The sequence below is a fragment of the Caretta caretta genome, chromosome 7, assembly GCF_965140235.1.
Source record: "Caretta caretta isolate rCarCar2 chromosome 7, rCarCar1.hap1, whole genome shotgun sequence".
In the NCBI taxonomy this organism is placed as follows: Eukaryota; Metazoa; Chordata; order Testudines; family Cheloniidae; genus Caretta; species Caretta caretta.
The window spans coordinates 42,112,801-42,138,068 of NC_134212.1; positions in this window are offsets into that span (position 1 = coordinate 42,112,801).

Consider the following 25,268-nt stretch of genomic DNA (forward strand, 5'->3'; position numbering starts at 1 on the left):
GTTTGTGTTTATGAGCCCTAATTGCGGTGTTTTCCCAAATTAATGCTGAGTTAATTCCCTCCTTTTATTAAAATTTTTTGCTACACTCAGACTCTGTGCTTGCGAGAGGGGAAATATTGCCTCTTAGAGGTGCCCAGGGTTGGTGTTTAATTGTCCCAGGTTACTGGGTGGGGGCTCAAGCCCCTTTTGTGTTGTATTATTGAAAAGGAACCCCTAGATACTGAACCCAGCCCTTGTTGCTGTTGGCTTCACCTGGCAGAAGGGTTACACATAAAAGGTTGTTACAAAGAGGAGGGAGAAAAAATTTTCTTCTTAACCTCTGAGGGTAGGACAAGAAGCAATGGGCCTAAATTGCAGCAAGGGCGGTTTAGGTTGGACATTAGGAAAAACTTCCTAACTGTCAGAGTGGTTAAGCACTGGAATAAATTGACTAGGGAGGTTGTGGAATCTCCATCATTAGGGATTTTTAAGAGGAGGTTGTACAAACATCTGTCAGGGATGGTCTCGATAATACTTAGTCCTGCCTTGAGTACAGGGACTGGACTAGATGACCTCTCGAGGTCTCTTCCAGTTCTATGATTCTATGTCTTTCAGGTTTAGGGTCCTGTGAGCCCAGCTCAAATGAGCAACCCATAGTCACATTTATAATCTTACTGAAGTCAGGATAGCAAAGTTTATTCACATTAGTAAGGTTCATAAGATTTGGCTCTTAATTTATAAATATGTTTTTGGATAATTTTGGAAGGACTCAAGTGTTTGTTTTTTACATTAAAAACAATTTTAAAAAACATGTTTTTTCTCAATAAAAGAATGTGTTTCCAAAGATTCATAAAATTTTTTCCCCATAAAAAATTAACACATTTTGCCTATATACATGCCTCGGATAGATGTGTAATTCCAAAGCACATTAAAGAAGTGGGGTTGTCAGAAAGAGACATTCCTAAAATTAATGGTAAAACAAGTGTTACAAATTAGAATGAATGTCACAAAAATGCAGAAGTTAATGCTGCCCTTTCAAATAACCAACCCTGCCAAGAATTGTTATAAACAACTTTTGTTGCTGGCTGTAACTTTATTTGCTTCACTGGCTTTATTCTGTTTTTCACATGAGCACTCCAACAGTGCATCATGACACATCGAGAGTCAAAAGAATTTAGCTATATTTTAGTGAAAAATGAACAAATATAAAAATTGGAGCTCAAACAGGAAAAGAGTAGCAAGTTTAAGACAGTGGGACACATTCTGCACTGAGTTATACTGGTGTAAATAGAGTTACTCTGTGTTTACATCAGCATAACTGACAGCAGGATTTAGTTCAAGACCTAAATACCCACACACCCACCTACTATATAGAACTTCACCACCTTACATATCATTTCTGCATTCAGCCCACTGTGTGTGCAGTTCATAATGTTGTCCCCATGTTCCTTTCTGTGGATATCATTTGTGTGTAGAAGTGGAAACTCTAAACTCCTGAAGATTCCTCCTCGTTCTTCAACCAGAGGGAAGGGTTTGCTGATGGAAGTGCCCAAGAATTTCGACTCGCTAAAACAACAGATCACAAAGGAGCCACCAGAAGCAAGGCTAATCTCATACAGCAGTGGTTTTCAACCTTTCTTCATTTGCAGACCCCTACAAAATTTCAAATGGAGGTACAGATGCCTTTGGAAATCATAGATGTTGTCTGTGGACCCCTGTTGAAAACCACTGTTCTGTGGTAACAACAACCCTTTACGGATCCCGTAGACATAGTCTGGACTCCCAGGGATCCTCGGACCACAGGTTGAAAACCACCAATCTGCTCCACTTTTTTGGAACTCTATGGGGGTCTCTGGGCAGACACTTCATGGCTGGGGATCTGTTAGTACAGAGCCGGATGGAGCCAGAGAATTTCCAAGCAGTTTTAACTTCCCTCCTGGGCTTCTTGTCCCCCTCAAAAAGGTGTAAATGTGCACCTGCCTACAATGGAGCCATCAGCAGCATCCATTCTGCCAGGGAAGGGGCAGGTTCTCCTTGCAGACATCCCAGAATATGCACAGTTATTCCCCTGAGTTTGCCATGGAATTTGAGTATCTATTACATTTCAAGGCTATTCTTCTTGCCCTCCTCTGTGAGGCTTTAAATTTTTTCCTGTGAGCAGGGATAGGAACAGGTTTCACAGTTCCTAATGGGATTTTTGATTGCACAGGAACTAAAGATGCAGGCCCCATATATATGCCCTTAAATGATGCAGGTAGTTATTCTTTTCTTATAAGCTGCAACCTGACTAGTCTGAAGATTGTATTTGTTTTGAATTCTTTATACCAGAAGAATCTTCCCAAAGTTTACAGCTTGTGTTAATTACAATGCATAAATGAACTGGATCATGAGACGATTATATTGTTAAGCTTAAAAGTGAGAGTCCTCTCACTTGAGCTGTGTCAGAGAGAACAAACCGTTTACTCATTTCTGCCCAATGTCAGGTCTCAATTGTACTACAGCTGTCAGTGACTGGAATGTGGACAATCCGTGCCTAGTGCTTAGAGCAGGCATCGGTAGCTAGGAATTGGAGCCTAGGGTCAGAGCTGGAGTCTGAGGTCAGGTGCCAGAGCCAAGGATCACAGCTCAAGTCAGAAGTCAGGAATTGGAGCTGAGGGTCAGAACCAGGTTACCTGGAATGAGGCAAGGCTGAGTCCAACACAGGAGCAGGACTGGAACAAGGCAGCACAGGAGTTATCTCAGCCCTGGGCAAATGCTTTGAGGCAGCCACTGAACTGCTGCTGCTGGTCTTAAGAGCCAGTCTGCTGACTCTGTCAACCAGTCCAGTGGTGTAGCCAACTAGGCAGCCAACAAGCTGTGCTTGTTAAGTTGCCTGGAGACTGGCTCTGCTGTAAGCTCTGATTCCTGACAACAGCTACCTAGATACATCTTTGATAATTTCATAGGCGCTGACTCTGTGGCTGCTCCAGAGCTGGAGCACCCACAGGGAAAAATGGTGGGTGCTCAGCACCCACTGGCAGCCCCCCCAAGCCTCCTGCCCACTGCAGATCAGCTGTTCCATGGTGTGCAGGAGGCATGGGGGGGGAGAGGGAGGAGTGAGGGCAGGGTGCACTCGGCGGTGAGGGTGGGGAAGGGCCAGAATGGTGCAGGAACAGGCAGGGCAGGGGTGGAGTGGGGGCAAAGCAGGGGTGGGAAGAGACGGGGAAGAGGTGGGCCCTTGGGGAAGGGGTGGAGTGGAGGCAGGGCCTGGGGCAGAACAGAGTTCGAACACCCCCGGGCACAGTAGAAAGTCGGCACCTCCGGATAATTCTCCCACCCCACCCTGTCAAACTGAAATTAGATCTCCTTGTTTTCCCTAAAAGATCATTCGGATGGAAATTCCCTAATTTTAGTGTGTACATGAGATGAACAAAAATTCCTGGAGATCCATGACCTTGCCGATTGTTTCTAAACAGCAAAATTAGAACCCGTACATAGTTCACCATAATTGCAGCTTCACCAGAGACAGCAATAGTGGAGGCTGTTATGTAGTACCAGTGTGTTCTTCTATTGTGGTATGTAACTACTCCCCGAGGATTACATGACTCTGTGGTAAAACGTGCCTGAGTCCTGTCTACACCACTGTTACTACTATTGCTACCTCCAATGGAGATACAGAAGTGGTCAATTATGGGTCCTAGTTTTCGTAGGGTAGGCAAAGCTGTTGGACCATCTATGGCAATCTAATAATATATTGAGAGAGGATATGTCATGAGCATTATCTTGTTAGCTGCTTTAAAGCAAAGTATAAATTTTGCTAACTTTAGAGGAGACAAACTATTTCAGCATTTCCAATTTTTTCCCCCCAACCAGTCTATCTGAACCTTCACTTTGCAATGCATAAATGATTCACATGGAAAATTTTCCCCAACTCTAAGTATAACTACTTAATAAATTCAGTAATAACATACAGATATATAAAAGCATTTTACAAAAGAAGATAAGTATAATTAACTGCAATTTATAGATGAAGCAAATGAAGCTGAGAGAGAGGAAAAAACTTGTTTGAGGCCATAGGCAAAGACAAATAATGTGTAAAGATGGGCATGAACTAATTATCCTGACCTTTGAAGGATCTGGAATGCAAAATCAGTTCCAATTTCAGTTGTTATTTCAGAACAAATCCTACAAATAATAGTTGGGGGTACTGCTACTGGGGTTTTAAGATAAGATTAAAGATGAGATAGGACACAGCATTTTAGTGTTTTTGGAAGTGATTCCTGTGCATATAAAAGTCTGTAAAGTGATATATTTTGGGATGAAAAGCACACTATAAATGTAATTTAAAACACACTTAGCACTGTTGCTCTCACCTGCCCAACAAAAATCAATATAATAAGGAATAGTACACATGACCTTTTGTTTGTAAGAAACATACATAAGAAATAACTATTAAAATGTCTGCAAGAGATTTCAGCAGGCAGCCATGAACTGAGCTGAAGGAACTGAACTTCTGTTATCTCAAGGATGCCTGAAACTAGATAAGACAGAGGGAGGGGGAAAAAGGGGAAGGAACTGAAAAATGTTCAAGCTGGTGTGTCTGTAAATTTCCACCACTGAGCTGTGATTTTCAGGGGAATTGTGGATCAAAAGCTTGCGTCTCTCTCACCAATATCAATAACAGATATTACCTCATCCACCTTGTCTTTCAGGAACTCACTAATCTCTCCTAAAGATGTTTGAAAGATTGCTGAAGAAACTGATTAATTCAACAGTAACACAAAGTATTCACCATGAAGCACCTAACACATTGCAAGAAAAGAAAAGAAAAGAAAGAAAGAAAGAAAGAAAGAAAGAAAGAAAGAAAGAAAGAAAGAAAGAAAGAAAGAAAGAAAGAAAGACCTTCCCAGTCAAACTCCTGAACAGAGGATCCCAAGAAGCACCCTCAAATTTGGAGCTATTCACTCTCACAATTAACAATCATTGGTGAAAGCCAGAAAGAAATTAGAAATAAAGACGACGACAACTGATGGATTTTCATATTTTTGGTTATCACGTAGTGGATTTATCCATTCCTCACAGACTCTGACAACCACACATCAAATGGAAGATATGAAATGACAGACAGACTTTATTGGTTCTTTTGCAAGAGATAGAACTCTGAAACCTGTATCTGATTAGAGTTCTAACAGCCATGTTAGTCTGTATTCGTAAAAAGAAAAGGAGTACTTGTGGCACCTTAGAGACTAACCAATTTATCTGAGCATAAGAGAGAGAACCTTTTGTAGTGGTAAACACCCATTTTTTCATGGTTTGTGTGTATAAAAAGATCTTCTGTACTTTCCACAGTATGCATCCGATAAAGTGAGCTGTAGCTCACGAAAGCTTATGCTCAAATAAATTGGTTAGTCTCTAAGGTGCCACAAGTACTCCTTTTTCTTTTTAATCAGATACAAACATTCTTATACAGATGGGCTAAGATATCACTTCAGAGGACTTGTTAGTTTTATAAAACAGCATGACTGATGGCAGCCACTTTTACTTCCTCAAACTTTAAAGTGTGATTCAATTCTGAACAGAGGCTCTGTAAAAATAGAAATCTATGTTTACTGTGTCTTGGTGATTTGCGTGTCAAATGTTCTCAGGTTACAAGGAAAAATATTTTTTCTACCTGCTAGTTCTACAGCCTCTTTTTCTTGTGCATCAGCCACAGTGACATAGATCTTGCAGCATAGATTATGATCTCGCTGGGTTTGTGCCTTTAATGGTTTTCAACTGTGCCATCAATGAGTCAGCACAAGTAACTTAGTAAATTATCCTGATGATGATGCACAAGAAGGTATAGTATCTAGCCCAGTTTCTTAGATCATGTTGGCTCTGCATGGCTAACAGCAGTAAAAAGCTGTAAAAACTTATTTTGGTCATGAAAGTAAGCAGATAAGCTACTGAACTAGGTTTTCTACAGGAATGACCAGCTGAAAAGGGACTCTGTCGGCTCCAGTCAGCACCACTGACTGGGCCATTAAAAGTCCAGTCAGCAGCACAGTGGGGCTAAGGAAGGCACCCTGCCTGCCATGGCTCTGCGCGGATCCCAGAAGCCGTGGGATGTCCCCCATCCAGCTCCAACACGGAGAGACAGCCAGGGGGCTCGGCATGTTGCCCCTGCCTCAAGTGCTGCCCCCGCAGCTCCCATTGGCCGGGAACTGTGGCCAATGGGAGCTGCGGGGGAAGCACCTGCAGACGGGGCAGTGTGGAGAATTGCCTGGCTGTGCCTCCGCGTAGGAGCTGGAGGAGGGACATACCGCTGCTTCTGGGAGATGCTTGAGGTAAGTGCCACCCAGAGCCTGCACCCCAGACCCCCTCCCATGCCTCAACCCCCTGCCCCAGCCCTGATCCCCCTCCCACCCTCCGAACCCCTGGATCCCAGCCCGGAGCACCCTCTTGCAGTCCAAACCCCTCATCCCCAGCCCCACCCCAGAGTCTGCATCCCCCACCAGAGCTCTCCCTCCCCTGCACCCCAACCCCTTGCCCCAGCCCAGAGCCCCCTCCCACACTCCAAACCCCCCAGCCCGCAGCCCTCTCCTGCACCCCGAATCTCCCAGCCCCACACCACAGTCTGCACCCCCAGCCAGAGCCCTTACCCCACCACACCCCAATCCTCTGCCCCAGCCCAGTGAAAATGAGTGAGTGAGTGAGGATGGGGATAGTGAGTGATAGAGGGAGGGGGTATTGAGTGAGTGGGGGCGGGGCCTCAGAGGAGGGGTGGGGCAGGGCAAGGGTGTTCGGTTTTGTGCAAGTACAAAGTTGGCAACCCTACACTGAACACACATAAGAAGCTGATCCAATGAAGAAGAAAGTAATTACCACGTGACTGGTAATAACATAAAAGGATTCCTTGCTGGTAAAACTAAACCAGCTCTTTATCTAGAGAGCTATTTACAGAGATGCTGCAGATTGAATTAGCATTCTAGCCATGTGCATCCAGACTGAGTTTCTAGTACCTCCTCCAAACTCTTTCCTCCAGCAACTAGTGCTCTTCCTTCCAAGTTCCACACACGGTTGCTATCGATACTATTTTATAACATAATTTTCCAGAGTAGAATCATGCTCCATATACAGAATAAACAAAATCTAACACTATGATGACGTTGTTTAAAACATGGGACTGCCAGCTCAAGCACTTCAGTTGATCCCAATTGCTGTGGTATAACAGACCAACAGGAAGTCTAGGTATTACGCTGGAAACTAACATACTACCTTACACAAATTTTCCTTTGGAAGTCTGCCTGGTAGTGGCAAGGGATAGCCTTTGGAGGAATTCCTGGATGTTGAGGAGAACACAGGAAATTACAACACATGTAGGGTTGTCGACTTTACATTTTTTCAAAACCGAACACTACAGACCCACCTGTTGCTTACTCCCACTCCCCGGAACTCACCTGTCGCCTGCAGAACTGGGGTGGGAGGAACTGATGCAGAGCTTGCCTGCTCAGTTGGGGTGCAGCGGGGTGGGGGTATGTCTGTCCCTGGAGCGAGGGGACAGAGAGAGCTGGGGCCTCAGGTGGCCGAGAAGGTGGGATGGATCATCACAGGTGGCAAGCCCAGCTGCCAGCCCCGCTCCTCAAGTGTCATGCTCTGTCAGGAACCCTCCTCCTCCAGCAGCAGCTGCTCTTCCCATCCTGTTGGTGGCAGAGGCACTGCAGTAACTGGATTTTTGGTGTCCAGTCCAAGGTTGCCAACTTTCTAATCACACAAAACCAAACACCCTTGCCCTGCCCCCTGCCCTGAGGCCTTGCCCCCGCTCACTCTATCCCCCATCCTTCCGTCACTCACTCTCCCCCAGCCCCATTCACTTTCACTGGTCTGGGGCAGGGGCTTGGGGTGTGGAAGGGGGTGAGGGCTCCAGCTGGGGGTGCCAGAGATGAGGGATTTGGAGTCCAGGAGTGGGCTCTGGGCTGGGGCCAAGGGGTTTGGAGTGCAGGAGGGGGCTCAGGGCTGGGACAGGGGGTTGGGGTACAAGAGGAGATATGAGCTCTCGCTGGGGGTGTGGGCTCTAGCGTGGGGCCTGGAATGAGGGGTTAGAGGTGAAAGAGGGGATTTCTGGGCTGGGGTCAAGGGTTATGAAGTGCAGGGGGGGGGACTGAAGCCTGGAGCAGGGGGTTGGGATGCGGGAGGGGGTATGGGCTCTGGCTCGGGGTGGGGGCTCTGGTGTGGGGCCAGGGATGAGGAGTTTGGGGTGCAGGATGGGGCTCATGGCTGGGGCTGGGGCTTGGAGTGCAGGAGAGGGTGTGGGCTCCCCTGCCCCTAGAAGCTGGACATGCCGGCCACTTCTGGGAGCTGTGTGGAGCCAGGGCAGTCAGGGAGCATGCCTTGGCCCCGCTGCGTCACCGACTGGACTTTTAGCGGCCCAGTCACCAGTGCTACCTGGAGCTGCCTAGGTCCCTTTCGACTGGACTTTCCAGTCAAAAACCGGACACCTGGCAACCCTAAACACATTCCGCATGGCAGAAATGTGCTCTTACATTTAGGGCACCAAGCCATAGCCTCCCCTTAGCATAAGTCTTGTCTTAATGAGATCTTCACAGTGCTCAGATACCCAGTCATCTAAGTACATCACTAGACTAGACAACACTCTCTCAAAGCTATGAATAGAATCCAACAGTCCTGATTCCCAGTCCCCTGCTCTAATAATTAAAAACAGTGACTGACAGTATCAAAAAGCTAAGGCAATTCCCAAACAAAAAAACTTGATTTAACTGGAGTTAAGGCTGTAAAGGGGGAATTACTTAAGGATGAAAAAAGACTTTGAAGAACATTGATCTCTGAAGGTGGCTTGAAGTACCTTTGCTTCATGTTTCCATAATTTCCAGTAGCTGATGTTTTTAAATGTTTTACCTTAACTTACAATTTTCAGGCTTTCACATGTCTGGGGTTCTTTTTACAAATTCACTGTCTCTCGAGCTTTTGGTTTTGCATCTTTTTAATACCTACATAGGTGTATTATGATATATAATGGTCAAAACTGTAAATTAAGGCTGAAATTTTCAAACTTGGGTGCCTAAAGTTATCCTCCTAAATCCATATGTAGGCACATAAATACAACTGGCTTGATTTTCAAAGTACAGAGAAAACAGTACTGAAATCAGTGGAAACTGCACACACCTTTGAAAAACAAGTCAGTCGTATTTAGGTGCCTGTATACAGATGTACAAGCCTCGCTCTAGACAGGAAAGTTTGAAAGTTCCAGCCTAATTCAACACATCAATGAATATAATAGGAATAGCAACATTATGTACACTTATTACAGAAGGAAACACTTTTTAATATACCCCCAAAAACATGAAAAATAATTAATTATAAAAATCTGTATTCAATTTTAATAGACTTATATTTTAATTCCCCCTGAAATCTAAGTTTCTATGCACATGATCTGGTCACCTCAGAAATCAATCTTTTGTCCAGCTGAGCCATACTTTGGGAATAAGTGATTCAAAAGGAGGTACCTGCAACACTTCAAAGGTAGCAGCGCTGGAATCAAAACAATGGTTTACAGGGTGTTGCTGGCATGTGGGGGAACTGTTTGAATAAGACTGTTTCAGTGCAAGAGCAGATACAACAAGTAATATAACCAAGACTGTAGCTGCTGCTGCTGCCGCCAACTCCTCCTCCCTCCTTGTCGGTTGTGTCCTGGAACTGATGTCTAATTGTAAGAAAGGAAAAATATGCACCGGCCAACAGGGACAAACAGGAGAAGAAGGGAAAGTTACAGAAACAAGACTGTACACTCCTGATTTCATGTTTATTAAAACTCAAAACACAGTCTTCATCACAAACTCTGCTGAATTGCACAATGTGAGTTCTAAGGAAGTTGCATGCACACAACTGATGTGATAATATGGCCTCACTAGTCTAAGAAGAACTACCAAAGAGCCCTCTAATGCTTCAGATACTGATATATCAAGAGTATGAGTATTGTGGAAAATGTTTGGTGAGGATTTTTCTTGCAAGATCATAGTGAATTCAAGAAGAATATAGGGCCAGAGGGTAGCAATTGGGGAGGCAGAAGCTCAAGAAAATAAACAGTTAGAAGAGAGAGAAAAAGTGGGCCAGATGTGAAAAGATTAGCATGAGTGGTGGGAGAAGGCACAGGAGAGAAGGAAAACTTCTAGACACAGGAAAAGGTGAAAGTAGATGGGGACAGAACAGGTAGCAGGAGCAGAGGAAATGTAATAAAATAAAAGGGAGTGAGCAAACAATTAGGAAAGAGAAAGAATCGAGTTAAATGTAGTGGAAGAAAGGAGAAGACAGAATGGAATAACAGAAAAGAAAACACTGACACACAATATCAAAATTAGTGAATCTTAATGGATACTTTATTTATGCAAAAAGAAAAGGAGTACTTGTGGCACCTTAGAGACTAACCAATTTATTTGAGCATGAGCTTTCGTGAGCTACAGCTCACTTCATCGGATGCATACCGTGGAAACTGCAGAAGACATTATATACACACAGAGACCATGAAACAATACCTCCTCCCACCCCACTGTCCTGCTGGTAATAGCTTATCTAAAGTGATCATCAAGTTGGGCCATTTCCAGCACAAATCCAGATTTTCTCACCCTCCGCCCCCCCCCCCCCACACACACAAACTCACTCTCCTGCTGGTAATAGCCCATCCAAAGTGACCACTCTCTTCACAATGTGTATGATAATCAAGGTGGGCCATTTCCAGCACAAATCCAGGTTCTCTCACTCCCTCACCCCCCTCCAAAAACCAGCAGGAGAGTGAGTTTGTGTGTGTGTGTGTGTGTGTGTGTGTGTGTGTTTTGGGGGGGGGTGAGAAAGCCTGGTTTTGTGCTGGAAATGGCCCACCTTGATTACCATGCACATTGTAGGGAGAGTGGTCACTTTGGATAAGCGTTTACCAGCAGGAGAGTGAGTTTGTGTGTGTGGTTTTTGGAGGGGGGTGAGGGAGTGAGAGAACCTGGATTTGTGCTGGAAATGGCCCACCTTGATTATCATACACATTGTGAAGAGAGTGGTCACTTTGGATGGGCTATTACCAGCAGGAGAGTGAGTTTGGGGGGGGGGGGGGGCGGAGGGTGAGAAAACCTGGATTTGTGCTGGAAATGGCCCAACTTGATGATCACTTTAGATAAGCTATTACCAGCAGGACAGTGGGGTGGGAGGAGGTATTGTTTCATGGTCTCTGTGTGTATATAATGTCTTCTGCAGTTTTCACAGTATGCATCTGATGAAGTGAGCTGTAGCTCACGAAAGCTCATGCTCAAATAAATTGGTTAGTCTCTAAGGTGCCACAAGTACTCCTTTTCTTTTTGCGAAGACAGACTAACACGGCTGTTACTCTGAAACCTAACTTTATTTATGCTAATTCTAGATTTCTTCCATGTGTCCAAGGTTTAATTATTTCATTATGGTGTGAAGATGTTGTGGGTGCCTAATAGTTCTTCATCAAGGGAATCATTCAACTAACTCCAACCTTGTAAAGAAATCACCTCCACCTGGTAGGGCAATGGTTAAGTAATGACTCAAAGAGAAGAGTTCCACCTCAGGAATCATCAACACTATAGGCCAAATTCTGGCTCATATGAGCAAATGGCCATCAAAGGGGTACACATACACACTGCAAAAGCAGTATAATCCATATTCTGGTTGGTGACAGAAATCACTCATACTTACCCCATGTTAGGAGCATAAATAATCCATAAGGGGAATCTGTGTATAAGGACTGTCGTCTGATTAGGCAGTATAAATGTACAAACGTAGATCATAGCCCTTAATCACTGAGTCCTCCTCCAAAAAATATACTCTTCTGCAGCTCTTTTTGCACATCCTCCAGAGCAACCTTGCTATGTGTTTTGAGGGGATCCGGAATTGCAGCAGTCAGCTCCGACATGGCAATCCCCAACACTGAGAGCATTTTGTGTCTGTACATAGTGCTCTGCCAGACCTTGGCCCTTTGTCCAGAGGACATCTAACTAAACTGGTACTAAGAAATATCAGCCATAGCCGAAGTAACTTTGATCGTGTATTGTATAATTTCTCCAGAAAAGGGAGATCATTGAATCCAGTGACAATGAAAAAGGTTAGCTGAAAAAATCTGAAGACAACCCAGAAGAAATAGTCTTATCATGGTTTGTCAAGGTTTGTATTTTACTAAAAAGAAAAGGAGTACTTGTGGCACCTTAGAGACTAACAAATTAATAAAACTGTATTTTACTCGAGTTTGATTTAAAAAGTGATGTCTTTTTTCACACCACTGCGGTACAATTACTTTCCTTTCTGCTTGGGTACACCATCTGGAGCATTGTACTTGAGAAGAATAGTGCAGTGTGTGATTTTTTTCCCACAGCTGTTTGAAGTTACATTGTTCCTGTTCTACTATAATTTACTAATTCATATTTTATATTCACCTTTTATAAAATGACATTTTGATTAGAGAATAAACAATAACAAAAACTCAATTCTGTGATTATTTACACCCTATGTGAATGCCATGGTATCTTGTTTGACAAGGAAATACTTTACAGTTTCCTGTGTAATTCAGGATTAAATAATTTCAGAAAATATTGGTGTATTTTCATTCACTTTTCACCCCATCCTTTGGAATCTCAACCACCGAACAGAAAACTGTAGTAGGTCTGATTCCAGAATCATTATTTTAATGATGTACAGTGTTAAGTCAATAGCAATAAAGCTGGTATTTCTCAGCAGATGGCTCTTTTAAGAAAATATCTTAATAAACATGCCACAAGAGACCACAGAAAGAGAATATATGTCCTCCCAATTTTAAGTGACTTTTCTTTCAGTAAAACAGGTTTAATGGCAGAATGAGGTCATTCAATTTATTCCAGTGTCACACCACAGATGAACCAGAGAATCACACTTAATGAAGAGAAATTTAAATAGCAATTACTGCCAGCTTCCAAGAAATCAGAGCTTTGTCTCCTTCTTTTGTTAAACTAAGACTATGGGGACAGGGACCTGCCTCCCACACAGCAGACTGAGAGTTGGTAATTTTATTACTCTTTGATTTACCAATTTTTGTCAAATTGCTGTTGACAGAAATGATAGTTTCTACTGCAAGGCAGCAATTAAAGTTAATGTGCAATACCGGCCAGTTAATTGTGAAAAGCTAAGACCCCTTGCTGAGATATAATTCTCATCTGCTTTTTATTGGCATCCTTCCTTTCTCTACTGATTAAAAAAATTAACTTTAATTTCTGTTTGCTGTGTACATGGCATCTATTTTGTACCTCAGTGAGGTATTGTTCTCTGCATTACAAGTGCAGTCATTTAATGAGTTGCTCTTCTACAAAAAACTATTTAGACAACACAAAACAATTTACTTCAAATGGAAGTCAATTTCTTTAAATAGCTGCAGATTTGCATATGCTAGGATTTGGTATCTGCAATGTTCCCCTGGTGTTATCTGGACCGGTGATCTGCTAGATCACTCCAATCCTCGACTCTGGGAACCAGCCTTACCCTGCTCCGCTGTGAGAACCCCCACTCCCGGGCTGTTCACGCACAGCCTCTAGCACGTAAGCTGCTCCCAGCTATGTGAGTGAGCACTTTTGGCCAGCCGCTGCTTGGATTGTGCAACCGAATGACACTAGCCAATATCTCCGGCCCCAGACACAACCCTAGGAACCTCCGTCTTGCAGTGTCCAGTTATGCCTGCTGGACGCTGCAAACTTATATGAGTTTGTCAATTTAACAAAGAAATTGATATGTACCAGGCTTGTTACCCCAAGGGGAGTCTCTGACACGCTTCAAACCAAATGCACTGCTTCTGGTAGAATAAACAAGCAAATTTATTAACTGTGAAAGATATATTGTAAGTGATTATAAGTCAAACCACAAGAAGTCAGATTTGGTCAAATGAAATAAAAGCAAAATGCATTCTAAGCTGATCTTAGCACTTTCAGTGCCTTTACTAACTGAGCTGCTTCTCACCACAGGCTGGCTGGTTGCCCTTCAGCCAGGTCCTCCCCTTTGATCAGCACTTCAGTAGCTTGGTGGTGATGCCTGTAGATGGAGGTGGAAGAGAGAGAGCATGGCAAGTTTCTCTCCCTTTTATAATGTTCTTTTCTCCCTCTTGGCTTTGCCCCTCCACTTCAGAGTCAGGTGAGCATTACCTCATTGTAGTCCCAAACTGATCAAGGGAAGGGGGGTGACTCACTCAAGAGTCCAACAGATCCTTTGCTGCTGCCTAGGCCAGTGTCCTTTGTCCACTCCATGCATCTGATGAAGTGGGTTTTAGCTTATGCCCAAATAAATTTGTTAGTCTCTAAGGTGCCACAAAGACTCCTCGTTGTTTTTGCTAATACAGACTAGCATGGCTACCACTCTGAAACCTTTGTTCCTGTGAGGCTGGGCTGGGTTTGACCCATATATGCCCTGATGAGGTGTGAACTGCCCGTCTGCTCCTGGAGATTTTTGCCTGGGCTTGTTTTAAGCCATGAGGGCACATTTTCAGCCTCATAACTATATACATGAAATTACAACCTATAACATTACTATAACAACAATGCTCAGTGCATCATGAGCCTTCTGAAGACACCCAACATGACAAACTTTGCATTGGATACCACACAATCATATTATGAGGATGAACATGGGGTGCAGGTTGTTCCCCCGAGGTACAGAGCATCACAGTATCCATGCATGTAAACACCAAATTAAAAAAAGGAGGGCTCAGTCCTCTGTTCCTTGCACATTCAAACTCCCCCCCCCCCAGAGGTGCTGGAACTAGGGGTGCTGGGGGTACTGCTGCACCCCCTGACTTGAAGTGGATTCATTATATATAGGGTTTACAGTTTGGTTCAATTTCTCTCAGCACCCCCACTACAAAAATTGCTCCAGCACACCTGCTCCCACCAGAGTCAGAGGTCAGGCCTCTGAACAGAAGATTTGCCATACCAGATCAGATATAATCCAGTGTCCTGCTCCTGACAGGTCAATATCTGATATGTCCGTAGAAGGCAAAACTGCCCATAATATCCAACTGTGCAGTGGAATACATATGTGAGTGTGTATCTAAGGTGGGGAGGAGGATCATCAACTTTTTTGCCTATCAGAAAATCTGTTTATGCCCTGAAGCGTGACATACTTTTAATTATTCTTATTAGTTAATTATCAGGTTTAGGGCCAATATTTCAGTCACTCCACATTCAAACCAATCCTTTTGATTTCACTGGGAGTGTCTCACTTTCAGGGTAACTACACCTGTCGTCCCCCCCTCTATGGACCACTTCAGTCAGGTATCTAGCCATTACCTGTTTCTGGGTAGAGATCCGCCCTTGTCCTACTCCCTTCTGACCAGGGTTTTAAGGCTGCAAAGTCCCATAGCATACGCTGTGATGAGATTCCCAGCAAGGTAGGCTGCCTAATGGGCAGCATCTATGCATTGCCTTCTCTCTGACAGCTATGAACCAAATGTATTGCCAGCAGTTACAACTTATCGTACAGCTCTTTCTCAGTAAAATACATTTATTTTTAGGACAAAAGCATCACAGATAGAACATATAAAAAACAATAAAAGTTCCCGTCGCACATCTTCCTTATGGGGCCTTAGTACGCCAATATCCCTTCCAACCCTTCTTCAAGGGTTGGGGTCTTGCTTGGACAGAAGGTCCTGTTCATTTGCTGAATCAAAAACAAGACTCTGTCTCAGTTCAAGCTCATCCGCTTACACCAAAAGCCCTTTCTTTTATTCCTTTTCTATGGAAAACCCAGCTTGAACTAGTATATCAAAGCCATCCCAAGGGTTTGTACCTCCCTGGAACTATTTACAGTCTGGGTCTACACTATGAGTTTAGGTCAGATTTAGCAGCGTTAGATCAGTTTAGCCCTGCACCTGTCCACACTATGAAGACATTTTTTCCCGACTTTAAGGGCTCTTAAAACCGGTTTCTGTACTCCTCCCTGACAAGAGGATTAGTGCTGAAATGGATCTTGCTGGGTCTAATTTGGGGTAGTGTGGACTCAATTCGACGGTATTGGCCTCCAGGAGCTATCCCAGAGTGCTCCATTCTGACCGCTCTAGACAGCATTCTCAACTCGGATGCACTGGCCAGGTAGACAGGAAACGCCCTGCGAACTTTTGAAGTTCATTTCCTGTTTGGCCAGCGTGGTGAGCTGATCAGCACAGGTGACCACGCAGAGCTCATCAGCACAAGTGACCATGCAGTCCCAGAATCGGAAAAGAGCTCCAGCATGGACTGAACAGGAGGTACTGGATCTGATTGCTGTATGGGGAGATGAATCTGTGCTATCAGAACTCCGTTCCAATAGACGAAATGCCAAAATATCTGAAAAAATCTCCAAGGGCATGAAGGACAGAGGCTATAACAGGGACCCACTGCAGTGCCACGTGAAACTTAAGGAGCTCAGGCAAGCCTACCAAAGAACCAGAGAGGCAAATGGCCACTGCGGGTCAGAGCCCTAGACATGCCGCTTCTGTGATGAGCTGCATGCCATTCTAGGGGGTGCCCCTACAATTACCCCAGCCCTGTGCATGGACTCTGTCAATGGACTCTCACGCAACAGGGATGCAGATTTTGGGGACGAGGAAGATGATGATGATGAGGAGGTTGAAGCACAGCAAGAAAGTGGAGAAACCATTTTACCAGACAGCCAGGAACTGTTTTTCACCCTGGATCTAGTACCCTCCCAACCCACAGAAGGCAGGCTCCCGGACTTAGAAGGCGGAGAAGGGACCTCTGGTGAGTGTACCTTTGTAAATATAATACATGGTTGAAAATAAAGCGTGTTTAATGATTAATTTGCCCTGAAGACTTGGGGTTCATTCACGGCCAGTACAACTACTGGACAAGTCTGTTAATGTGTCTGGGGATGGGGCAGAAATCCTCCAGGGACACCTCAATGAAGCTATCCTGGAGGTACTCCCAAAGCCTTTGCAAAAGGTTTCTGGGGAGGGCAGCCTTATTACGTCCTCCATGGTAGGACACTTTACCACGGCAGGCCAGCAGCACGTAGTCTGGAATCAATGCATAACAAAGCATGGCAGCGTATGGTCCTGGTGTTTGCTGACATTCAAGCAACATCCGTTCTTTATCTCTCTGTGTTATCCTCAAGAGAGTGATATCATTCATGGCCACCTGGTTGAAATAGGGGAATTTTATTAAGGGGACATTCAGAGGTGGCCGTTCCTGCTGGGCTGTTTGCCTGTGGCTGAACAGAAATCATCCCTGCTGTTAGCCACTTGGTGGGGGGAGAGGTGAAGCAATCATCCCAGAGAATTAGGTGTGTGGGGGGGGTGGGGTGGGGGGGTCGTTAGTTGGGTTTGTGCTGCACGTTAATCCGAAAACTGCAGCCCCTCCTTTTAAATGGCCAACCCATTTTAAAGGGCCAACCCAATGGCTGTTTGGTACGTGAAATGAGGGCGCTGCTGTTTGAAACCATTCCCACATGTTAGGAAGGTTAAAGAAGCCAGAAGACTGTGGCTTACCATGGCTGCCTGCAAGCCGAATTCTGTTGCCCGCCGGCCCTGCGTGTGTGATCTCTCACACTATACTGGCAGGCACTCAATATAAGAGGCAAAATGCGACCTTGTAGAGAAAGCACACATGCTATGTAATGTTAACAGCTTGGTTCACTGTGAAAGAGTCTACCCATTGTTCTCTAAAATGTCTCTTTTTAATGACTAATCTCCCTTTTTTCCCTCCCACAGCTGCAAATGTTTCACCGCTCCACATATCATCTCCATCCCAGAGGCTATCAAAGAAGGGGAAGGGATAGCTCAGTGGTTTGAGCATTGGCCTGCTAAACCCAGGGGTGTGAGTTCAATCCTTGAGGGGGCCATTTAGGATCTGGGGCAAAAATTGGGGATTGGTCCTGCTTTGAGCAGGGGGTTGGACTAGATGACCTCCTGAGGTCCCTTTCAACCCTGGTATTCTATGATTCCCAACTCACCGGTAGCTGTCTGGAGTTGCAAGCTTCCAGAGGGCTATCGCCACTCGCTTGTGAACTGTGAGTGCTGCTCTCATCTTGGTATTCTTGCGCTTCAGGGCAGGGGAAAGCAAGTCACAAAGTTTCATGAAAGTGCCCTTAAGCATGCAAAAGTTTCGCAGCCACTGGGAATCATCCCAGACCTGCAACACTATGCAGTCCCACCAGTCTGTGCTTGTTTCATGGGCCCAGGATTGGAGTTCCATGGCATGAGCCTGCCCCATTGCCACCAGGATGGCAAATTGCCAGGGCCTGTGATTTGAGAGAAGTCTGTGTCCATGTCCTCATCACTCTTGTCACCGCGCTGCCATCGCCTCCTCACCTGCTTTTGCAGGTTCTGGTTCTGCATATACTGCATGATAATGTGTGAGGTGTTTACAATGCTCATAACTGCCACAGTGATCTGAGCAGGCTCCATGCTTGCCGTGGTATGGCGTCTGCAAGAGAACCGGTTGTTCACAGCTGAGTGGGCTGCATGCTTGCCCTGTTATGGCAAGACAAGAGCAGCCGAGCAGAGTTGCAGCGGAAGCGGCCCTGCGAGATCACCAGGAGAGCAGGAGAGCAGAGTGGCAATGGAAGCGGTGGCTGATGACCTGCAAGGTGGATTCATGAGAGCAGGAGAGCAAAGTTACAGCAGAAGCGGGAGCCCGTAACAGACAACATTGAGAAATTCGCTATCGAGACAAGAGCAGGAGAGCAGAATGGCAGCGGAAGCGGTGGTTTGATAACGACGGTTAGCAGTCCTACTGCACTGTCTGCTGAAAGCAGTATGGCGCCCACGCGGAAAAAAGGCGCGAAACGATTGTCTGCCATTGCTTTCACAGTGGGTGGGGCAACTGATGACATGTACCCAAAACCACCCACAACAATGTTTTTGTCTCATCAGGCATTGGGAGCTTAACCCAGAATTCCAATGGGCACAGAGACTGCGGGAACTGTGGGATAGCTACCCACAGTGCAATGCTCCAGACTTGACGCTAGCCTCGGTACTGCGGACGCACTCCGCCGACTTAATGCGCTTAGTGGGAACACACACACACAATCGACTGTATAAAATCGCTTTCTAAAAATCGACTTCTATAAATTCGACCTAATTTTGTAGTGTAGACATACCCTAAAAAAGAGACTAACAAAAAATCTTCTTTGGTGGAGTTTAGCCTTTCAAGACTTTGATTTTGAAATACAACACATTTCAGGAGCCTCTAACAAAATGGCTGATGCACTCTCCCAGGAAGATTTCCCAGAATCAGCCGGGTGAAAATGTCCCTGTAGTCTAAGTCATTGTAGTCCTTGAAATGTAAAAAATACAGTATAGTTCTTCATGTAATTATTAGTAAAATTAGAGGTGCATGTATCTTATTAACTCTGTTTCCTAAACCTCCAGAAAGAAATCCCAGCTGGTGTGGACCAGACCTGAACCAGGTTGGCCAGCACCATTTGCGATTTAAGGGGGATGTGATAAATGAAGGGGGGTAGCTCCCTTTTATGGACACCCAGCCAGCCAGTTAGCTATAAAATACCTGTTAGTAGCTGTTCTCTACTTGCTTTACCTGTAAAGGTTTAAAAGTCCATAGGTAAAAGGAAGGGAGTGGGTACCTGACCAAAAGAGACAATGGGAAGGCTAGAACTCTTTAAAATTGGGGAAAAACTTCCCCTTTGTCTGTCTGTGGTGTTCTCCTGGAGAGCAGAGACTGGGCTGGAACTATGCTGTAAAAAGCTTTGGGCCAGGTATGAAAATCATCAGATCATACCCAGAAACTACTCATTTGAAACCCCAGATATGTAAGTAGATCAGGAAATGTCTAGGAAGACGTGATTAGGTTTATCTCTTTTATTTCTTTATGGCTTGTGGACTCCTCTTTGCTAACCCCAGGTGCTTTTGTTTTGCTTTTAACCTTTAAACCGGACCTCAAGAGAGCTACCTTGATGCTTAATCCCTGTAATTGTTTTTTTAAAATCTAACAAAAATCCTAAATTCCAAATGTATTTTCTTTCTTTTTGTTTTTAATAAAATTTACCTTTTTTTAAGAACAGGATTGAATTTTGTGTCCTTAGAGGTTTGTGCAATGTTTAATTAGCTGGTGGCAACAGCTGATTTCCTTTGTTTTCTTTCTCAGCTCTTCCCAGGAGGGGGTATGAAAGGGCTTGAGGGTACCCCACAGGAGGGAATTCCCAAGTGCACCTTCCTGGGTTCTCAAAGGGGTTTTTGCACTTGGGTGGTGGTAGCATCTACCCATCCAAGGTCAGAGAAAAGCTGTAACCATGGGAGTTTAATACAAGCCCAGAATGGCCACTATTAATTTTTAGAATCCTTGTGGGCCCCCACCTTCTGCACTTGAAGTGCCAGAATGGGGAATCAGCCCTGACAAGATCACATGAAATACCACTTGATCCTTCAAGGCCCACACTTCTCCTCTCACCCCTGGGGCCTCTTATGGTTTCAGTGTCCTGCACTTCTGCCAATGAAATTTCCTAAACTTCTACTTGTATGTCAGTGGGAAAGGAAGAAAGATTATTCTTGTTGGTTTTACTCTTGGAGTTAGTCAAATACTGTAATGACGGGTGCCAATGTAAGAATCTACATAGATATTAGCATTCCTTGCTAATGCATATCCATGCTTACTTATAGAGAGCATCATTGGTTGGTGCAGGAATGATTGGTCCAGAGCCTCTGTGGGCTCTCTTTTCCATCCCATCACAGCTCTTTGTTTTCATACCCATCCTCACTATGGAACACTTTCTCAATCTGCTTTGTAAATCCCTTTCCTAATAACAAAACTTATCTTAGATTACCTCAATGAGAATAACACCAACTCCTTTAACCCTTCCTCATAATTGAGATTCCGGAGACGTGGTATAATGTTTGTTGTGCTAAACTGGAACCTCTCCCAGGCAAACATAAGGCCTTTGCTGAAATAAAGTGCCCAAAACATTACACATTATTCCAGATGGGACCCTAAAAAATGCCTTATACAGTAACACACAGTCTTTTGTGTTTTCTGTCCTGCTAGTATACCCTAGACCAGAGGTGGGCAAACTTTTTGGCCTGAGGGCCGCATCGGGTTTCTGAAATTGTATGGCAGGCCAGTTAGGGGAGGCTGTGCCTCCCCAGACAGCCAGGCCTGGCCCAGCCCGTGCCCCCTATCTGAGCGCCCCCTGCTTCTCACCCCCTGACGGCCCCCCGGCAACTCCTATCTCATCCACCCTCACCCCCTGCTCTCTGTCCCCTGACCGCCCCCGGAGCTCCTGCCCCATCCAACTTCCCCTCTCCTTCCTGACCACCCCCGGACCCACCGCCCCTAACTGCCCCCTGCTGCCCCATCCAACCCCCCCTCTTCTTCCTGACTGCCCTCATGGGACCCCTACCCCATCCACCCCACCATGCTCCCTGCCCCCTGACGGCCCCTGGACCCACCGCCCCTAACTGCTCCCCGCTGCCCCATTCAACCCCCCTCTCCGTCCTGACTGCCCCCCCCAGGACTCCTGCCCTATCCAACCACCCCTTCTCCCTGACTGCCCCCAGACACCCAGCCCTTAACTGCCCCCCGCCACCCCATCCAACCCCCCTCTCCTTCCTGACTGCCCCCCCGGGACTCCTGCCCCATTCCCCGCCCCCCTGCTCCCTGTCCCCTGACGGCCCACGGAACCCCTGCCACTGTTTCCTCTAAGCTGTGCGTGTGTGTGCGTGCACACAGATCCTAAACCCCACGCACATGGCAAAACACCACGTGCACAAAAATTTGCACAGAAGACATTTTTTGCACACATGGCCTGTCAAAAATTAGAGGGAACATTGACCCCCGCCCCTGACTGCCCCCTGCTACCCCATCCAACCCCTCCTCTCCTTCCTGACTGCCCCCCCGGGAAGCCCCTACTCCCATTCAACCACCCTGTTCCCTGCCCTCTGACCGCCCCGACCTCTATCCACACCCCCGGCCCCTGACCACCCCCCTAATTCCCCTGTCCTCTATCCAACCTCCCCCCCGCCCCACTCCCTGCCCCCTTACCATGCTGCCTGGAGCACTGTTGGCTGGCAGCGCGGCTGCACCAGGACAGGCAGCCCCACTGCGCAGCACAGAACACTGGGTCGGGCCCCAGGAGCTCGCAGCCCTGCCGCGCAGAGCATTGCGCCGGTGGCGCAGTGAGCTGAGGCTGTGGGGGTGGGAGAACAGCAGAGGAGGGGCCAGGGGCGAGCCTCCCAGGCCAGGAGCTCAGGGGCCAAGCAGGTCGGTCCTGCGTGCTGGATGTGGCCCGTGGGCCGTAGTTTGCCCACCTCTGCACTGAATAGTTTTCTGGGCGAGTTACAGCATTTAGCTTACAGTAGTCCACGCAAAAGCAGATTTCCCCATCGGGTTTGGGAACCAGAACCACTGGAGAGGCCCATGCACTCTCAAAGGGGTGGATTACACCCATCTGTAACATGTCCTTGATTTCTCTTTCTATTGCGGTTTTGGCTTGAGGAGCCATCCGGTAGGGTTGGGCTCTCATTGGGAGAGCATCACCTGTGTCAATGGCGTGGTACGCCCGTTCTGTCCATCCTGAGGTGGCTGAAAACACTGGTGCGAAGCTGGTGCACAGCTCCTGGATTTGCTGTCACTGCTGACACCCAAGGGTTATGGAAAGGCTCACCTCTTCTACGCCACTGTTGCTTTTTCTTTCATAGTAGACTCTTTCAGGCCACTTAGTGTCGTCTCTCTCCTGGGCTGTAAACTGGAGAACCTTGATTTCTTGGGAATACAAGGGGTTTAGAGAATTAACATGGTATACTTTAGGTTTTAGGGTAGGGTCTGGGAACGCTATGAGGTAATTAACAGCTCCCAGGCGCTCTCAGACCATAAATGGCCCCTCCCACGACGCTTCCATCTTATTGGCCTGGAGCGCTTTTAGGACCATGACTAGGTCACCTACTCTGAAGGAAAGCTCTCTAGCATGTTTATCATACCAGGCCTTTTGCTCTTGTTGAGCATCCTGTAGATTTTCTCGAGCAAGAGCTAGAGAGTCTTTGAGGGTGTTTTGCAGGTTGGTTACAAAGTCCAAAATGTTAGTTCCTGGAAAAAGGTAATCCCCCCCCAAATGCTGCTTTACCAACTATAATGGCCCCTTAACTTCATGGCCATAAATGAGTTCAAAGGGTGAAAATCCCAAACTGGGATGTGGTACAGCCCTATAGGCAAATGGCAACTGCTGCAACACTGGGTCCAAATCACTGGAGTGCTTATTCACGAATTTACATATCATAGCCCCCAAAGTCCCATTAAACTTTTCCACTAGGCCATTCGTTTGATGGTGGTAAGGGATGGCAACCCAGTGGTTCACCCCATGAGCTTCCAAAAGACATTTCATGGTCCCTGCCAGGAAGTTAGTTTGCAAATCCGTAAGGGTGTCGGAGGGCCAGCCTACCCTGGCAAAAATGTCTGCCAATGCCTGGCTCACGCTTTTAGCCCTGGTGTTGCTTAGAGCTACAGCTTCCAGCCATCGGGTGGCAAAATCCATGAAGGTCAGTATGTACTGCTTTCCTCTGGGTGTCTTTTTAGGGAAAGGACCCAGAATATCCACAGCTACATGCTGAAATGCAACCTCAATTATGGGGAGTGGCTGGAGAGGGGCCTTGACCTGGTCTTGGGGCTTTCCCACCCTCTGGCACACCTCACATACATAGAAATATCCTTGCCCATTCCCTCCCAGTGCAATGACTTCCCCAAACGGTTCTTGGTACTGTTCACCCTAGCATGGCCACTAGGGTGATCATGGGCTAAGCTCAAGAGCTTTTCCTTATACTAAGTTGGAACTACCAACTGTCTCTGAAGATGCCAGTCCTCCTCGTGCCCACCAGAAAGGGTTTCCTTGTATAAGAGTCCTCCTTTTACAACAAACCTGGACCTATTGGAAGAGCTGAGAGGCAGTGGATCGCTCCGTGCTGCTGTCCAAGCTCCCTTGAAGCTTTCATCTGATTCCTGCTCTGCCTGGAACTGCTCCCCTGATGCTGGAGACATTAGTTCCTCGCTGGGTTGTGGACTTGGGCTTGGTCCCACTGGAAGTGATGCAAGTGATGGGGGTGTCTCCGTCGATTGCGGACCGTTCTCCGCTGGTGCGCTAGGTTATATTTCAGGCTCAGGTTGAGCTTCTTGCACCGGTTTAGCTGGTGCTGCAGATGCAGGGCTTGTGGAACCCTTTGGTGCTGGCTTCCCTGACTCTGGTGGGGTTGCAAGCACGGGCTCTGGTGCTGACTGTTGACTTCAATTCTTGGGCTGGTTCTGGCTGGGTCCCAGGAACTGGATCTACAACTGCTGCCATAGGCTTTGGTCTGGGGTCTGGTTCCTCCACCTCAGGCTGGGTCCCTGGGCCTGTGGTATCAGAGGATACAGACTGGGTCCTTCTAGGGGGCTCAAGAATGGAGTTAGGTGTGGAGAGCTGCTTAGCCTGGCTGCAGGTGACCACCCCCACCCGTTTTGTTAGACTCACATGGTTGGCTACGTCTTCTCCCAGAAGCATGGGAATGGGATAATTGTAATAGACTGCAAAAGTTCATATTCCTGACCAGCCCTTGTACTGGACAGGTAACTTGACTGTAGGCAAGTTAAAAGAGTTGGTCTTAAAGGGTTGCACTGTTACTTGGGCCTCTGGATTGATGAATTTGGGGTCCACCAGGGAATGGTGGATAGCTGACACCTGTGTTCCAGTGTCTCTCCACACAGTAATCTTTCTTTCACTCACAGTTTCCCTTCACTCTGGGGGTATTCGCGAGACATCTGGGCCTGAAGGCTCTCGGTGGGACCTCAGGGTGATGAGTTGCAGTCAGTTGGTGCTCTTGGGTCAGTTGGCCTTTAAATGCCCCAGCTCATTACATTTGAAGCATCACCCAGCTGACTGTGGGATGGGGCAAGATGGGTGGTTGGAGAGTAGGGTGGTGAGACAAGAAGGCATCTGCAGTCTCCCTGGCTGTGTGGAGGGCTTCTGCTTGCGAGGTGGGGCGTTGGGCTGACTCTGATGGTGGGGTGTTGTCTCGGATTGCCACTTCTGGTATCCGCAACAACTGCTACGAGCTTTCTTCCTCTCCGCCACTTCCACCCATTTGGCTCTGATTTCCCCCACCTCAATTACAGTTTTGGGCTTCCCATCTAGGATGTACCTTTCTATTTCCTCAGGAACACCCTCTAAGAACTGCTCCATTTGCATTAGGAGACACAGATCTTCCAGAGATTGAACACTTGCTCCTGATATCCAGGCATCCCAATTTTTTACACTGTGGTAGGCGTGTCGGGTAAATGCCACGTCTGGGTTTCATCTTAGGACTCTGAACTGCCAACGGGCAA